A 10,575-nucleotide genomic window follows, 5' to 3' on the forward strand; every position below is an offset into this window, starting at 1 on the left:
TTGGGCCGGGCGCGGTGGCTCAAGCCTGTAATCCCAGCACTTTGGGAGGCCGAGGCGGGTGGATCACGAGGTCACTGCCTCAGCCTCCTGAGTGGCTGGGACTACAGGCACGCGCCACCATGCCCAGCTAATTTTTTGTATTTTTAGTAGAGACGGGGTTTCACCACGTTGACCAGGAAGGAGCATGACATTTTTAATTAAAATTTGCTTGATGTATATTGGTGATACTTTACTGAATAAATATTTTCTATTTCAAATAGAAAAATTTGGCCTATCATAAATCCTATGTTTGAAAACCATGAAATTGTTGCAGTAAATATATTTTCAAAAATAAGGAGTGGTTCATACAATGATTCATATAAAATCAATTTATTTCCTTATTTTTTCAGTGAAGAAAAATCATACAACACTGATTTATTCATAAAAAGAGTTGAGGTTATTAAAATACAATATTCTGTAAAATTTCATATAAATTTAATTAAAAATTGATGCAAAAGCTTGGAAGAACTAGGACACTTATTTTTTATTGTCTGTGTTTGTTTAAACATCACTACCAAACTGTAACAGTCTTATAGTTTATTATTAAGTGATGATTTTTTGTAGGTAGTTTAATAGATTATTCAGCTAGTTTGAATTCTAATTATTAAGCAGAATATTTTTTAAAATCTTAGTAGAAATTAAAATGTCTTTTAAAATACATTTGTTACTTCTGTGACTTTGTCATTCAAACTTAAAAAAAAAATCTCTTCTTTGTGTTATCATAAGCTGTTTTACAAAACAATGCATTGATGTTTCAGTCACCTATTTAAAACTCTTTTAGCTTATTGAACATCACCAAAGGCACCTTGAACATGCTATAAAAATAGAAAGTCTATTTCTTTAAAATACCATCCTAGAATAATCAAACTTTGAGCCTAAAAAATTGCCCCAAAGTATGTTTGAGTGTCAACCGGAAAAAAATATTGGAATGAGAAATATTATTTTTGTGCAGTATGGAAGAATAGCAGTGTACCATTCAATTTTTATCAAGTTTTTTTGTCATAATAAATTATCTGCAGATCATACTGGTTTACATGCATGTATTTATATCTTGGTCAAGTGCAGGCACTGCTGAGCTTCATGAGCTTGCTGCGCATATCTCACTGACATCATCAATCCTGTCTAATGCAATTTTTTAATGATGGTGTTTTTGAGGTATAATGGACATACCATAATTCACTTACTCTTTGGAATTATACAATTCAATGATTTTTAGTATATTCACAGAGCTGCAAATCCATTACCATTAATTTTAAGATATTTTCATTGTCTAAAAAGGAAATCCTGTACTCATTACCAATCACTCCCCATCCTTCTATGCCCAATTGCCAGACCCTAAAAAAAATCTACATTGTGTTTTTAATATTAATAAATACTAATATTATGGACATGTCATACACATAAAATATGTGGCCATTTGTGACTGAAATTTTTCACTTACTATGTTTCCATGGTTCATCTATGTTATAGGACATTTCAGTACTTCATTCTTTTTTATGAATGAATTATATTTAACTTCATGTTTGCATGTATGTGTTTGTGTGTACATATCACATTTTATTTATCCATTCCTGAGTTAAAAGAGAAAACATGTTTTATTCTTTGATATAAACCAAGGAGTGGATTCACTGGATCATATGGTAGCTGTGTTTAACCATTTATATTAGGTGCAAAAGTAATTGAGATTTTTGCAATTAAAATATTTTAAAAATTGCAAAATCTGCAATTATCTTTGCACCAACCTGTTGCAAGCATTTTGAAGTGCTTGTACAGTTTTACAATTTGACCACTACAGTTTTACAATTTGACCAATATATATGAAGCTCCAATTTCCCCACAGTATTTTCTTCTGTTTTTTTTTTTTTTTTTTTTTTTTTTTTTTTTTTTTTTTTTTTTTTTTTTTGAGTCAGAGTGTCGCTCTTGTTACCCAGGCTGGAGTGCAATGGCACGATCTCGGCTCACCGCAACCTCCGCCTCCTGGGTTCAGGCAATTCTCCTGCCTCAGCCTCCTGAGTAGCTGGGATTACAGGCACGCGCCACCATGCCCAGCTAATTTTTTGTATTTTTAGTAGAGACGGGGTTTCACCACGTTGACCAGGATGGTCTCGAACTCTCGACCTCGTGATCCACCCGCATCGGCCTCCCAAAGTGCTGGGATTACAGGCTTGAGCCACCGCGCCCGGCATTTCTTCTGTTTTTTAACCAATCATGATATAAAATGCATTGCATTATGGTTTTGATTTGCATTTTCCTAATAGCTATTATGTGTAGCATTTTTCCTTTGTTCTTGATGCCCACTTGTATATCTTCTGTCAAAAAATGTCTACTGAAGTCATTTGCCCATTCATTAATTGAGTTACTGGACACATGTTCTTTGCCCTTTATCAGATACATGTTTACAAACATATTCTCCCTTCTGTGAGTTATTTTCACTCTCCATGTGTTCTTTAAAGCACTACGGTTTTTCATTTAACAAATTTCATTTCATGTGATTTTTCTTCTGTTATTTGTGATTTTGGTGTCCTATCTAAGAAGTATTTGCCAAATCTAAGATGAAGAAGATTTACATTTATGTTTTCTCCAGGGAGATTTATAGTTTTAGCTCTTATATTTAGGTTACTGACACATTTTCAGTTAATTATTTTATGTGATATGTTGTTGAGGTCAAACTACATTCTTTAACATGTGGATATCTTGTTCTACCAGAATCATATTTGTAAATTATTTTTCTCCAATTAATTGTCTTGATACCCTGGTAAAACGAAAACAAAACCATTCATCACAAAATTAAGTGTTTATATCTATCCGCATGCCAGAACCACAATGCTTTCCTTAATGTAATTTTTAGTAAATTGTGAAATTGGGAAGTATGAGTCTTACAACTTTATTTTTCTTACTTAATATCATCCTGAGTATTCAGGACACCTTGTATTTCCATTAAAAATTAGTATTAGCTGGTCCATCGAATTGATAGTGTAGGTCAATTTGGAGAACATTCTTATCTTGAAAATATTAAATTTTCTAATCTGTTAGTTAATGACATCTTTCTATTTCTTCAGACATTCTTTAAATTTTCAGTAATTTTACATTTTTAGTATACAATCTTTCTCTTATTTTTATAATTTATTCCTAGTTATTTTCTTGATCCTACTGTGAATTATACTGCTAATTTTGGATTATTACTAGTGTATAGAAATTGAGGTCAATTGAATTTCTTCTGACTTTATGTACCATAACCTTGCTGACCTCACTCATTATTTGTAATAGGTTATTTTGTGCATTTCTGGGTATTTTCTATATATAAGATTAAAATTATATCATAAGCAAATATAGATAATATTACTTCTTTTTTTTCTTTTTTTGAGAAGGAGTTTCGCTCTTGTTACCCAGGCTGGAGTGCAATGGCGCGATCCCGGCTCACCGCAACCTCCGCCTCCTGGGTTCAGGCAATTCTCCTGCCTCAGCCTCCTGAGTAGCTTGGATTACAGGCATATGCCACCATGCCCAGCTACTTTTTTGTATTTTTAGTAGAGACAGGGTTTCACCATGTTGACCAGGATGGTCTCGATCTCTTGACCTTGTGATCCACCCGCCTCGGCCTCCCACAGTGCTGGGATTACAGGCTTGAGCCACCGCGCCCGGCCGATAATATTACTTCTTAACACCAATGTAGATACCTACTTTTTCCCCTAATAGCCCTGGCAAAATCTTCAGCAAATATTGACAAAAAGTGGCAAAAGCAGATATTTTATTTTGTCAATGATACCAATGAAACATTTTCAGTCTGCCATCATTAGTATGATAATAGTGGCAGATTTTTACCCTATATCAGATTGAGGAAGGCCCCTTCAATTTCTATTTTATTGAGTGATCTTTTTTTCATGAAAGTTTGCTGGAATTTGCCAAATGCTTTTCTGTATTTATTGAGATAATCGTGTGAATAAGTCCTTTAATCTATTAGTATGATGTATTATATTGATGGTTTTTAAAATATTAGATTAACCTTGCATTCCTGGGTTAAAGCCTCACTTACATTTTATATTTAGGAAACACTCACTTATATTTTACATTTTGGAAGAGTTTGTGAACTGTTGTTAATTCTCCTTTAAATGTTTGGTAGAATTTATCAGGAAAGCCATCTGGGCCTTGAATTTTCTTTGTAAGATTTAAAAATAACTATTTCTATATTTGTATGTGCATAAATTTGTTCATATTTTTAATTTTTAAATGTTTTTGTTGTTTATGTGTTTCTATGAATTTGTCCATTTTATCTTATCTACTTTTTGTATTAAATTATTCAAAGTATTATTATATTGTCCTATTTATTATTCTAAGGTCAAGTGATGTCTCCTCTTTCATTCTTAACTTTAATCATTTTAGTCTTTTCTCTTGTTTTTCTTGGTCAATTTAGCTTAAGTTTTATTAGTTTTGGTTTCACTGAGGTTCTCTCATATCTTTCTATTCTCTATTTTGTTTATTTCTCCTCTGACATTTATTAATTTCTCTTTATGCTGTACTTGGGTTTTACTTTTTCTTCCTATGTTTTGTATGGTGGAATGTTTAGTTACTTTGAGGTTATCTTTTTTAATACTGGCATTGAGAGCCTTAATTTTTATTTTGAGCATTGCTTTAGCTTCATCCCATAAGATTTGGTGTGTATTTTTGTTTTCATTAATCTCAAAACTTGCTATAGTTTCCCCAGTGATTTCTTCTTTGATTCATTGGCTATTTAGGAATATGCTGTTTAATTTTGAGGTATTTGGGAAGCTCACAAATTTCTTTCTGTTACTAACTTCTAATTTCATTTATTTTTAATCACAGAGAGTAATGTGTACAATTTTAAACTTTTAAATTCCTTGAGGCTTGTTATAATAGTCTTACACACATTTTATCCTGAGAAATGTGACATGTACACTAAAGAAAAATCTTGGATTCTTGCTGCTGTTGCGTGGAGTGTTTTCTTTTATCTGTAAGGCAGTTTGTTTACAGTGTTATTCACATCATGTATTTCCTTGTTGATATTCTGCCTTGTTCTACTTGTCATTAAAATGGGATTTGCTACTTTAAAACAATTATTTTTTCCCCTTTCTTCCTGTTTAGTTAATTCTCCTGATTCATTATGACATTATGTATTCTTTCTCATATGTGGTCACTGGAATTTTATTCAATTTGTACATTGTTTTGATAATGTTTAGACAGAGAGTTCCTTAAATGCCTTAAAGTTGTGTGTCTCCTGGCCTTATTAAAAAATGTATGTGTGTGTGTGTGTGTGTGTAGGTATGCATGCATTTCTGGCTCATCTTTAACACTTCAGCAGTTTTTAATTGCCTTACTTTTCATTTCCTGGTGTATAGACCATTGATAATAGCCACAGGTGATATTCTGCACATTCTCAGGTGTTTGTCATCCACACAGCCCTGCACACATGCATGGCTTCTAGATTGTCAGGAAAGTGTCTGGGTATTTTTAAGTTCCCATGCCCATAGCTGTTTCCAGATTTTCTTTATAAATTTTTATGATTTCCTCTGTTTTTTTTTTGGGGGGGGGGGTGGATTCCCAGGAAATAGGGTTGTTCACACTAAATAATTTCTGAGTTAGGTCAGCTAAAGACAGTCCTGTGAATGGAAAATTTCCAGAAAACTTCCAGATAAACCAAATGGTGACAGATTATTAGCCATAGTGATATATGAGTAGTTCCAACTGTTACATCTCTTTAGTGATAGCTAGAGTGCTCATTTTTACAATTACTCTGTTTTTGAGATGGTTGGCTTCAAGACTATCAGGGAAATGGGTAGGGGAGGATGGAGAACGGCATGGGGCAAGATAGCATATCATAAAACTTGCTGTTGTTACCAAGAATCAGCACTTTTTTAAAAATAAATATTCCTCATATTGTTACAAGCGTTTGAGTAATTTCCAGAGTTTTTAAAAATGTGGATGTTGACATATCATTTGCCAGAGTTCTTATTGCTTTTACAGAAGAGAGTATTTCTGGAAGTTCTTATTTTAGTCTGAAAAAGTACTTCCTATAATACATTATTAAATATGTTAATTTCTCATAAATGCAACATAAATGCAACTTCTCATAAACACAACATGGCTGCATATAATGATTACTGGTATAGAAAATTATCAATAATTTTCTATCTTTCTCTTTGTCTCTTGCCCCCTACTCACACTCCCACCCATCCACTGAACTCATGAAAACATTGCTATACTTTCCAGAGTTAAAAATGGCCACAAACAGAAAAAGATAATGGATAAGACACGCTTATATTTGCACTGTAGTTGTTTAGTTACTTAATGTAGTCTTTTTTTTAATCCAGATAACGTACATTTTCCAAGTGAAATGTGTGTTTGTCTTTATATTTTTTACAGCATATACATTTGAAACATATTGAAGATATGTATAATTGACACACAGACACACACAAATGTATGTATATATATATGTGTGTGTGTGTGTGTGTGTGTTTATACGTATATACAGATAGCAATATGGATTAACATATATACACTTTAACATGTATATGTATGTATTTCTATATGTGGATATACCCATTTACCTATAAATCTCTATGTATCAGTATCTACTTTCATTAAGTGTAACGCTCTATTTTCAATATGTTTCTAACAAAAAGTATGACCCTATAAATATAGTAGATTAATTTTCAAATTTGGTAACATTTCAGGATTACTAAACATCTCCTGTAACATTTTATTATTAGCTTAATATAAAAATATTGAGCATAAAAGAGGACCTTTGTCTATTTCTGATAATTATGTTTATTGTAACATGACTGTAAACCATCTCCAAGAAATTAATTTGTGGCAGAAACTCTATAATCTTATTTAACACTTTTATGTATGTACAAATTAGGTCCAGATTGTCATTAATTTATGAAAAACTTACATCTGGCCTACTAAGGAAGGGGCATTGTTCTAAAATAAATTACATATTTTAAGCAATTTATTTATCCCCATATATCTATGAGAAGTGAGTTAGTATTATTCCTGTTTATAGGAGCAAATTTTACATTGTAATATTTTTATATTACTTTCCCATCACCACACTAGCATGTAAAGTGTTGTTCATAATAATTTCCAATAAGGAGAAATTATAACTCTTGTAAATATCAAAAGATTACATGTCAAATGTATTATTTAATTCATTAATGTGGATTCAGTAAAATGTCAGATCCTGTCAACAAGCATTTGAGATACTAGATATCTGTAGGCTATTTAATAAAAGAGTTAAATAAATTTTGCTGCATTAACCAACTGCTTAATGTCCTACAGAGCTATAAGTCATAATATTTGGGAATATATTTTCCACCAGACAGAATTTATTTTAGTCTTCATTAGACAAATTTTTATAAGTTAACCTATGTCCCTATGAGTTTATGAAAGCCTTACCATCCGCAAGGTAATTAGCAATACTAAATTCATTTCTGCCACACTTATAACAATAATTAAATGAAAAATAGTGCCAAACAAGAGTGTATGTATAAAGAAATATATATTTACGTGTTCCTACTCCATTACACCTAACACTTAATATCTATAATTGTGAGGTAAATATACTGTCAAATCTACATGCCCTCAAGTTGGCTAACATCCCACAATATAAATTATTTGCAATATTCCCCAGGATTTAGAAGTCATTAAAATAACCTTAAATTGCTTACTAAATCTTCTCATGAAACTCAAGAGCATGTTAAATCTCTGAGTAGAATGTGATGTGAAAATTTTCAAATTTCCATAACTCAATGGTATCAGATAGGGTACTTCCACAATCCCAAAACCCGAAAAGGAAAATAGTAACATATTTTGGAAACCCTGATATATAGATTAGCAGTGTTTCTCTTAGTATATTTGATAGTAATGCAATATTTGTTATGCTATGTTTTAGATTTTAAAAATTATTATTATTAATGTTTTTAGTTTGGGGGAACATGTGCAGGATGCGCAGGTATGTTATATAGGCAAACATGTGCCATAGTGGTTTACTGCACCTGTCAATCCATCACCCAGGTATTAAGTTCAACATGCATTAGCCATCCTTTCTAATGCTCTTCCTCCCCTGACTCCACCCAACAACAAGCCCCAATGAATGTTGTTCCCTTTCTTGTGTCTATGTGACCCCATCCTTTACCTTCCACTTACAGCTGAGAACATAGTGTGTTTGGTTTTCTATTCCTACATTAGTTTGCTGAGGATAATGGCTTCCAGCTTTTACCGTGTCTCTGAAAAAGACATGATCTCTTTTCTTTTCATGGATGCATAGATTCCATGGTGTATATGTACCACATTTTCTTACACCCAGTCTATCAATAATAGGCATTTGGGTTGATTCAATGTCCTTGCTATTGTGAATAGTACTGTAATGAACATATGTGCATGTGTCTTTGTAATAGAATGCTTTATATTCCTTTGGGTATATTATGCAATAATGAGATTGCTGGGTCGAATGATATTTCTATTTCTAGCTCTTTGAAGAATAACCACACTGTATTCCACAGTGGTTGGACTAATTTACATTTCCACCTACAGTATAAAAGTGTTCCTGTTTCTACACAACCTTGCTAGCATCTGTTGTTTCTTGACTTTTTAATAATGGCCATTCTGGCTGCCGTGAGATTATATCTCACTATGGTTTTAATTTGCGTTTCTCTAATGAAATGTTGAGTCTTTTCTTTTTATATATGTTTGTTGGCTGCATGAATGTTTTCTTTTGAGAAGTATCCGTTCATGTCTTTCACCCACTTTTTAATGGGGTTGTTTCTTTTTTTCTTGTAAATTTGTTTGAGTTCCTTGTAGATTCTGCATATTATACCTTTGTTGAATAGATAGATAGCAAAAATTTTCTCCCACTCTAGGTTGCCTGTTCACTCTGGTGATATTTCTTTTGCTGCGTATAAGCTCTTATTAGATCCCATTTGTTAATTTTTTTTTTTTTTTTTTTTTTTTTTTTTTTTTTTGCAATTGCTTTTGACAATTTCATCATGAAATCTTTGCTTTTGCCATGGCCTGAATGGTATTGCCTAGATTTTCTTCTAGGATTTTTTTATAGTTTTGGGTTTTACATTTAAGTATTTAATTCATCTTGAGTCAATTTTTGTATTAGGTGTGAGGAAGAGGTCCAGTTTCAATTTTCTCCAAATAGCCAGTTATCCTAGTACCATTTGTCGGATAGGAAATCCTTTCCTCATTGCTTGTTTTTGTCAGGTTTGTTGAAGATCAGATGGTTGTGGATGTGCGGTCTTATTTCTGAGTTCTCTATTCTGTTCCATCGGTCTATGTGTCTGTTTTTGTACCAGTACCAAGCTGTTTTTGTCATTTTAGCCTTATAGTATAATTTGAAGTCCAGTAAGGTGAAGTCTCCAAATTTGTTCTTTTTGGTTAGGATTGTTTTGGCTATACGAGCTCTTTTGGTTCCATATGAATTCTTAAATAGTTTTTATGAATTTTAAAATAGTTTATAACTTTGTGAAGAGTGTAAATGGTAGTTTAATAGGAATAACATTAAATCTCTAAATTACATTTGGTGCTATGGCCATTTTCATGATATTGAAAAATATGGAACCTTCACAAATGTGCGTGTCATCCTTGTGCAGGGGCCATGCTCATCTTCTCTGTATCATTCCAATTTTAATATATATGCTATCTAAGTGAGTATGTTATGTGATTTTTGTCTGGTTATTTTAATAATGTTTTCCAGTAAATGTTTCTTTCTTTCTTTTTTTTTTTTGAGGAGGAGTTTCGCTCTTGTTACCCAGGCTGGAGTGCAATGGCGCGATCTCGGCTCACCGCAACCTCCACCTCCTGGGTTCAGGCAATTCTCCTGCCTTAGCTTCCTGAGTAGCTGGGATTACAGGCACACACCACCATGCCCAGCTAATTTTTTGTATTTTTAGTAGAGACAGGGTTTCACCATGTTGATCAGGATGGTCTCCATCTCTTGACCTCGTGATCCACCCACCTCGGCCTCCCAAAGTGCTGGGATTACAGGCTTGAGCCACCGCGCCCGGCCAGTAAATGTTTCTTATGTCATTATTTTAATGCTTAAAAATACATATTGCTGTTCATATTTTAACATGTGCAATACAGTATTCTGCAATTTAATTCATAATAGGTTTTACATCTTTGTAATGGCATGTCTGGTCATATCTAGTATATTTCATATATTTTCTTAAAAAGCAGATGCAGAGCCTTTAGTTAATTGTGCATTCCAGTCCTTTGCTCATTATCACGTAACCCCCATTAAGGTCCCTTTGGCTATCATAATTTCCCAGTGTCCCTGTGGTCGACTAGTCTTTCTTCCACCACTCCCACTCCCCTATAGAAAGTCATTAAACATGTTTACTGTACTTTATTTTATGTGTACATGTTTTAGTAAAATATTTTGGGACTGTGCATATACTTTGTACTTATGAAAACTGTGCTATATGTATCATTCTTTTTTCACTTGATGATGTGTTTTTAAGACACATATATGTTACTAAGGTAGCACATTTCCACAGCTGCTTACTGTAA

At 32.9% G+C, this 10,575-nt stretch overlaps 1 non-coding gene across 1 annotated transcript; it reads right to left on the reverse strand.

Annotated features, from left to right (window-relative positions):
• Nucleotides 1-9,612: 9,612 nt before the first annotated feature.
• LOC120361796 (U6 spliceosomal RNA) lies at nt 9,613-9,718 on the reverse strand. The gene has a single exon (XR_005577910.1). It is a non-coding gene; the product is annotated as a U6 spliceosomal RNA (small nuclear RNA).
• Nucleotides 9,719-10,575: the final 857 nt, after the last annotated feature.

The sequence above is a fragment of the Saimiri boliviensis genome, chromosome 13 (assembly GCF_048565385.1).
Source record: "Saimiri boliviensis isolate mSaiBol1 chromosome 13, mSaiBol1.pri, whole genome shotgun sequence".
Taxonomy (NCBI): domain Eukaryota; kingdom Metazoa; phylum Chordata; class Mammalia; order Primates; family Cebidae; genus Saimiri; species Saimiri boliviensis.